This window comes from Ranitomeya imitator, chromosome 3, assembly GCF_032444005.1.
Source record: "Ranitomeya imitator isolate aRanImi1 chromosome 3, aRanImi1.pri, whole genome shotgun sequence".
Taxonomy (NCBI): Eukaryota; Metazoa; Chordata; class Amphibia; order Anura; family Dendrobatidae; genus Ranitomeya; species Ranitomeya imitator.
This window is the reverse complement of record NC_091284.1, coordinates 794,084,420-794,092,332: the sequence shown is the minus strand read 5'-3', so window position 1 is coordinate 794,092,332 and position 7,913 is coordinate 794,084,420.

Sequence of the window (7,913 nt, the reverse complement as noted above, 5' to 3'; positions counted from 1 at the left end):
TGAATGTTTAGTTGGCACAACAGATTGTCACCTGTACATGCACATAAATACTCAACCCAGCAGAATATTTGGCAGGTGAATATGTTTACTCTGCCCTTGCATTGGATTAAAGGGGTAACTAACAAGATAAGGCCAAATAAGCTGGCTCGTTACATGTGTACAGGATCAGAACCAAAACACAGGAATACATTACCAGAACCACCAATAATACTGAAATATAACATCACAACCACCATCACTACAGGAATACATTACCGTAACCACCATCAGTACAGGAATACATCGCCAGAACCACCATCAGTACAGGAATTAATCACTAGAACCACCATCAGTTTTACAATATATTTCAATCAGCTAGTACACTAACACTAGTGTTTATTATCTTATATGACAAGATGGCACTTATTTTACATTGTGAATATGATATGGATCGATTATTTTTATATAGTGGCTCCAAGTATTCCAATTTTTTAAACAGAATCTGACACCTGGTTTTTGCTGATTCCAGCAATGTCCACCTTATTAGACCGCTTACTGTGGTTTTTATAAAATCACTCTTATCAGCAGGAGATTATCACAAAAGGACTGCTGCCAGGTAGTCCAGCCACACCCCCACCACTGATTGGTAGCTTTCTGCCTATGCACAGTGTACACAGAAAGCTTTCGATCAGTGATGACGATGGGGTTAAAAATATCTCAGCATTTGGAAAACAGGTAGGTCTGCATCAAACAGTGATTAAAAACTGAAGCACCCAGTAAAGTAAGTGGCACATCACTGGAATCAGGGTCTCTGTCTCTACATCATGCTGCTCTCAGATTGGATAGCAAAAACCTGGTGGGTGACTTATTAAAGCTGGACAATTGACAAGATGATGTCAAAATGTATTGTAATCTATCATCGTTTTAGATTATGTTTTTTAATAGGAAGTGGATTATAGAGTAAATGATATAGGCAGTAGTTCAATGAGGAAATAGACACATAAAAGGTTGATAATTAACAACACATTAAAATTCTTCACACTCACAAGTGGATGGAATATTTAGTAAATCTTTGACTAAACTAATTAAGTCGAGTACATTTTTTTTTTTTTTATGTAGTACAAAGTCAAGATTATGTAAGACATCTTGGGGAAATTGTCTGAAAATATATATAAACATATACATTTTCAATGTTTAGAGTGAAAGAAAAGTAATTAGTATTCTAACATCACATGAAAACCAATATTTCAGGGCTATGACACTGGGACCAGCAGCAAATAAAGAAAAAAATAAAGGATTAGTTGACATCATTACAGTTTACAGTATATTAAAAGCTGAATAACTCAGTAAATTCACTAAATTACTGTATTGATTCTTAACTACAACTTGTATTGTGCTCCAGAGCTGCATTCACAATTCTGCTTGACATTTTTGTGCTTAGCTGAGTTCATACAATGAGGTGCAATGTCGAGTCGTTCTATCTCAGAATAGTCTAGCGTCACCTACCAAAATGAAAATTATCAGGGTAAGCTGGAAGACTGCGGGAAGTGAATACTGGACTGTAGTACATGATGCAACTCTCAAAACTACCCAAAGAGATAAGCGCTGCACGGTTGATCATTACTTAGATGCGTGAGTATGCAAGGGTCGGAAAGAGCCCACCTTATGGAGAATGTGGCCCCTTTACCTTTTAAAAACAACAAATAATATTTTGCTTATGGCCAAACTGCCAGCAGTTACCAAAGGAGAGGAGCAGAGCTGAAAGAAGAAAGTGCCAGGAGGAAGAAGAAGCTCCTGGGAGTGCCAAAGAAGTGCTCAGCCAATAAGAATGCTGACGGGGAGAGGTGAGGAACATTTGGGATTGATAAAGAAGTGGCCCCTGGAGTTTAAGGCACCACTGCTCATTGTCTTCTGCCACCCTGGAAAAGAAGAAGATGAGGCAGCCTTTAAGTTCTGGACTAGGCACCATAAGTGATCGTTCACGCAAGGAATTTTTGGTGCAGTGTTTTTTGTGCATTTCTATTTTTGTGGGAAAGACACAGTGTTTTACAGTAACAGAAAAATGAATGCAATTTCTAAAATCTCATTCACACGGTGTTTTTTTTCCTTGCGTTTCCTGACCTATTGTGAATTTAAAAAAATAAATAAGCATTCTTTTTATTTTACTGCACCGTTTCCCCATTGAGATCAAATTGGGTAAGCATAAAAAAATATGTATCTTAAAAAAAAACATTTAAAAAATGGTACAAAAGATGAACGTAGTGTACAGCAGTGTAACGATTGCTTGCTGTGCACATGATCCTTCTTTGTCATTTCTTTTAACCGATTCAGGCTTCGAAGGCCATAAAGTAGCAAAAATAAGTGAAGGAAAACTACGCAAGTACGCCGATGTTTAAAAGACTTTGTGTGCACAATCCCTTTGGCAGGGGCTGACTGGCCCAGGTGGCAGGAATGCATTTGCCCCCCGGGCCGGTGCCTAAGCCACTGCACAGGGCCGCAGGAGGACCTGTGATGAGCAGGAACAGGAGGGCGGGACACGCAGCCTGCACTTGTGGCTGGAGCCATGGCCGCCTTCAGTAGTGTGCACGCTGCGGTGAGAGGGGGCAGCTCCTGGCACACAAGAAGAGGAGGAGGAGGCTGTGTTACTTCCATAGTGATCGCACAGCCTCCTCCTCTTCTGTGTGAAGATCTGTCTCCGATGTCTGCTCAGCCAGGCCTGGAGGGGGAGTAGCTACAGCGTGCAGAGCAGCAGCACAGGACATGGACAAGATGAGAGGACGGCTGCCCTCTGTGCCCACTGTCCAGAACACTCCAGGTAACCTCTCCAGCTGCCCATCTCAACGCTTGCTGTGCTAAGTGGCAGGGGGAGGAGGGCATTTAACAAATTAAACATGGCAGGTCAAAGTATGCGTGTTTTCCTGAGTTTGTGTGTGTTTTCCTGAATGTGTGTTTGTGTTTTCTTGAATGTGTGTGTGTTTTGCTGAGTGGGTCTGTGAGTGTGTTTTCCTGAGTGTGTGTGTTTTCATGTGTGTCTGTTTTCCTGAGTGTGTGGGTGTGTGTGTTTTCCTCTGTGTGTGTGTTTTCCTGAGTGTGTGGGTGGGGGTGTGCGCGTGTGAGTTTTCCTGAGTGTGTGTGTGCGCACGTGTGCCCGCACGGCATCAGTTAAAGCCGCAAGCCAATCAGAGGCTGGCAGCTGACATCAGCGCGCTTGTCGCCAGCGTATGACATCATTGTTATTCGCCAGCGAGTCCGCGCTGAAATGCAAGGGATGGACGTCACGCTGGACGGTGGCCAGGTAAGGAGAAAGGTGTTTTTTTTTTTTTTTTGAAAGCATGTCCGGGACTGAATGGAGACACGGGGGCAGGAATGGAAACATCACAGGGGGCAGGAATGGAAACAACACAGGGGGCAGGAATGGAAACAACACAGGGGGCAGGAATGGAAACATCACAGGGGGCAGGAATGGAAACAACACAGGGGGCGGGAATGGAAACAACACAGGGGGCGGGAATGGAAACAACACAGGGGGCAGGAATGGAAACAACACAGGGGGAAGGATGGAGACAAGGGGCAGGAATGGAAACAACACGGGGCAGGATGGAGACACGAGGCAGGATGTGAAACATGGGGGCATGGGAGACATGGGGGCAGGATGGAGACAAATAGGGCAGGAATATGGAGACAGATGGGGCAGGATGGAGGCAGACGGAGCAGGATCATGGTGCAGGATGGAGACACATGGGGCAGGATGGATACGATGGAGACACATGGGGAGGTAGGATGGGGCAGGATCATGGGACAGATGGGGCAGGATCATGGGACAGATGGGGCAGGATGCGGAGATCATATGGGGGCAGAATGGATCCTAATGAAGGCAGAATGGGAGAACATAAGGCTGGAGCCAGGAATGAGATACACGGGGCCAGGATGGGGGATATTATTACCATAGGGGCTACTTAAGGGATATTATTACTGCAGCGATGTATTTATTTTATTTTTTGAGGATACTGTTTTAAATGAGGGGGCATTCCTATTACTGTGCAGAGCGACATTATGTCACCCTTTTTTCTTCATCTGGTGCAGTGTAGAAGTTGGGAAAAAATTAAGTAATGTGTTCTGCAAGCGGAGCTCTAGATAACGGTGTTATTTCCTGCACACTCATCCTGGCTGGAAGATGTGATGGCGGTCTGTGCTAGTTGAGGATGAAAAGCGAAGCTGAAGGACTTCACCTAGAGACGTCACTGGTGAGTCAGTGTGTTACCTGTACACTGACACTATACACTATATACAGAGTTCCTGTGTACAATGTCATCAATGATCACTGTATTACCTGTACACTGACACTATATACAGAGCTCCTGTGTATATTGTCACTGGTGATCACTGTATTACCTGTACACTGACACTATATACAGAGGTCCTGGGTACAATGTCACCAGTGATCACTGTATTACATTTACACTGACACTGTATACAGAGCTCCTGTGTATAATGTCACCTGTGATCACTGTATTACCTGTACACAGACACTGCATACTAAGTACAGATCTCCTGTGCATAGTGGCACTTTAGGTGATAGTATTGTGTTTTTTTTATTAATGATCAGTGTTGAAGTATTTAGTCACTATGTGGTGGTAATATGTGGTCCGGTCATGGAGTTGCAGTATTTGTCTCTTGTATGTGCTATTATTCGGTAACTGTGGTAGTAATATGTGGACTGGTCATGGTGTGGTGGTATTTGCTCCCTGTATGTGGTATTATTGGTCACATGTGGTGGTAATATGTGATCTTGATATGGTGCGATGGTGTTTGTCCCTTGTACAGTATGTGATATTAGTCGGTCACTGTGGTGGTAATATGTGATCTGGACATGGTGTGGCAGTATTTGTTCCTTTGTATGTGGTATTATAGGTCACGGATCCGTGCTTTCCTTGACCGCAACACTGCAAAAACGCTAGTGCATGCCCTTATCATCTCCCGCCTCGACTACTGCAACCTCCTACTCTCTGGACTCCCCTCTAGCACTCTGGCACCACTCCAATCCATCCTACACTCTGCTGCCCGACTAATCCACCTGTCCCCCCGCTATTCCCCAGCCTCTCCCCTGTGTCAAGCCCTTCACTGGCTTCCTATCGCCCAGAGACTCCAGTTCAAAATCCTCACACTGACATACAAAGCCATCCACAACCTGTCTCCTCCATACATCTGTGACATGGTCTCCCGATACCTACCTACACGCAACCTCCGATCCTCTCAAGACCTCCTTCTCCACTCCCCTCTCATCTCTTCTTCCCATAACCGCATCCAAGACTTCTCCCGTGCTTCCCCCATACTCTGGAACTCTCTACCCCAACACATCAGACTCGCGTCTACCATAGAAACCTTCAAAAAGAACCTGAAGACTCATCTCTTCCAACAAGCCTACAGCCTGCAGTGATCCTCAACCTACTGAACAGCCGCACAGCCAGCCCTTCCCTCTCCTAGTGTATCCTCACCCACCCCCTGCAGACTGTGAGCCCTCGCGGGCAGGGTCCTCCCTCCTTATGTACTCGTGTGCCTTGTTATCTGCTCATGTTTAATGTATTTGTCTATATTTGCCCCGTATTCACATGTAAAGCACCATGGAATAAATGGCGCTATAAAAATGTATAATAATAATAATAATAATAACTATGTGGTGGTAATATGTGGTCTGGTCATGTTGTGTTGGTATTTGTTCCATGTATGGGGTATTATTGGTCACCTTGTGTTGGTAATATGTGGTCTGGACATGGTGCGGTTGTATTTGTCCCTTTTATGTGACATTGTTGGGTCACTGTGGTGGTAATATGGTGTCTGGTCATGGTACGGTGGTATTTGCCCCTTTGGATGTGACATTATTGGTCATTTAAAAAATTGAAAAATAAATAAAAATATAGCTAAATTGTATTGCATATTTTAACAAATGTTTAATAGGTTACAATAGAGTAGGTGGCGGCCAAATGAGTCTACCTTGTTGTGGTGGCAGTTTAGAAAAATCTTTTGGCCAAAAGAAAAGCTGCTGGCTATATGTGTGATCTGGTGATGGGAACTGTTAATGTGTGATTGGTGAGAAGTGGAGTTTTTCCAAGAGAGAGCGGTGGTTCTGTGGACAGTTCGAGGGGTGGAGGCGAGGCTGGGGTTGGAGCCTGGGCAGAGTCTCAATGGGCCCCGAAATTTGGCCAGTATGGGGCCCCAAAATTGCTAGTGGCAGCCCTGTTTGAAGGTTCTGTATGGTGATGTTAAGGAGGTACTCTATGGTGGTGTTATGGAGGTTTTGTATGGTGCCGTTATGGAGGTACTGTATGGGCGGCGAACAGCGGGAATGGTGAGCAGTGATCCACATATGAGCTGAAGATTACATGGCCTGACAAGGGGAGAGGAGGGAAGGGAGTATTGGGCAAAGTGTTTTACTGCTAGCGCATTTCAAGGACTGTGGTGTGTGTGTGTGTGTCATTATACAGTGGGGCTGTGCATCTGTCATTGGTGCATTCACTCTGTGTCATTCTATGTGACTGCAGACTTGTGAATCCTCACATTGCTCGCAGTGCTGTGCTTATTCAGCGGGTGTGTGACTGCAAGTTTGTGATTTGCATACATGTGGTCACATGCTGACTAGACTTGCATGGCCTAATGCAACTGTATTGAACAAGGCCAGAAACAGTCTAGTCGGAATGTGGCTGGGAATATATATATATCGCATGCTTGTGGTCACAAGACCACTTGTTCCCAGTGCCGGCACCAGAGATTCTTCACAGCGCACAGTGCGCACGATATGAGGATTTACACATAGTGACTGTAGACATGTAGCATAAGATCCGACAACCCCTTTAAGGATGGGCCGCTACTCATGGGCCACTGCTGTATGCTGGCCCCCCAGGCTAAAATTTGCCAGCCAGCCCCTGCCCTTTGGAAAGGATTTGGATAGTTTCTGCTCAGTATTAGCACTAAAATCTCAAGAAAAAGACTTTGGCTCCAAATTCATCAAAACTGGCGATTTTCTCATCCGTCACGACGAGGGAGCGTGGTGGAGTCAGATGCTACAAATTCATTAAGAGGCACACACCTCAAGAGTGTCCGCCAAGTGTCATGCGCCTCCGGTTGCCTCACCACAAATATTACTCCAGTTCCAGTAAGGAATATCACAGTTTGTCATGTAGTGGGGAAGATGTGGCGTTATACCCCGTCATCATGCCATAGATCTGCCTACTTTGGCAGAGCTGTGAGAACTTGGAATGAAAAATGTAGTGACTTTTAACCCCTTTCTGACATCCGATGTACTATCCCGTCCGAGTGCCCTGGGCCCGTCTGATCATGGACAGGATAGTACGTTGTACAGGTGATGTGTGGCCGATCGGGGCCAAGCACTAAGCGCCAGGAGCAGTCGCGGACCGCTCCCGTCACTTTAACCCCGGACCACTGCAATCAAAAATGATCGCAGCGTTCCAGAGTCAGCACGGGGGCTGACAGCCCCTCTGCCTTTGGATCGGAGCCCCCTCGGCATGCTGTGGGGTCCCTATCGCTGCCATGGAGACCCGATGTTGACTTCCTGTCATGTGCAGTGTATGTCAGGAAGTCTCTGAGGTCTGTGTGCACAGAGTGCAGCGCTGACAGCTTATATGGCATGCAGATCTGCACAAAATGGTTTGAAAAACTTCTCGAATGTGGTTTCGCGCACTTTGAAGGGTGCAGTTTTTAGAACGGTGTCACTTTTGGGTATTTTCTATCATATAAACCCCTCAAAGTGACTTCAAATGTGAGGTGGTCCATAAAAAAAAAATTGTGTCGTAAAAATGAGAAATCGCTGGTTAAATGTAACCCTTATAACTCCCTAACAAACAAAAAAATTTGGTTCCACAATTGTGCTGATGTAAAGTAGACATGTGGGAAATGTTACTTATTAAGTATTTTGTTTG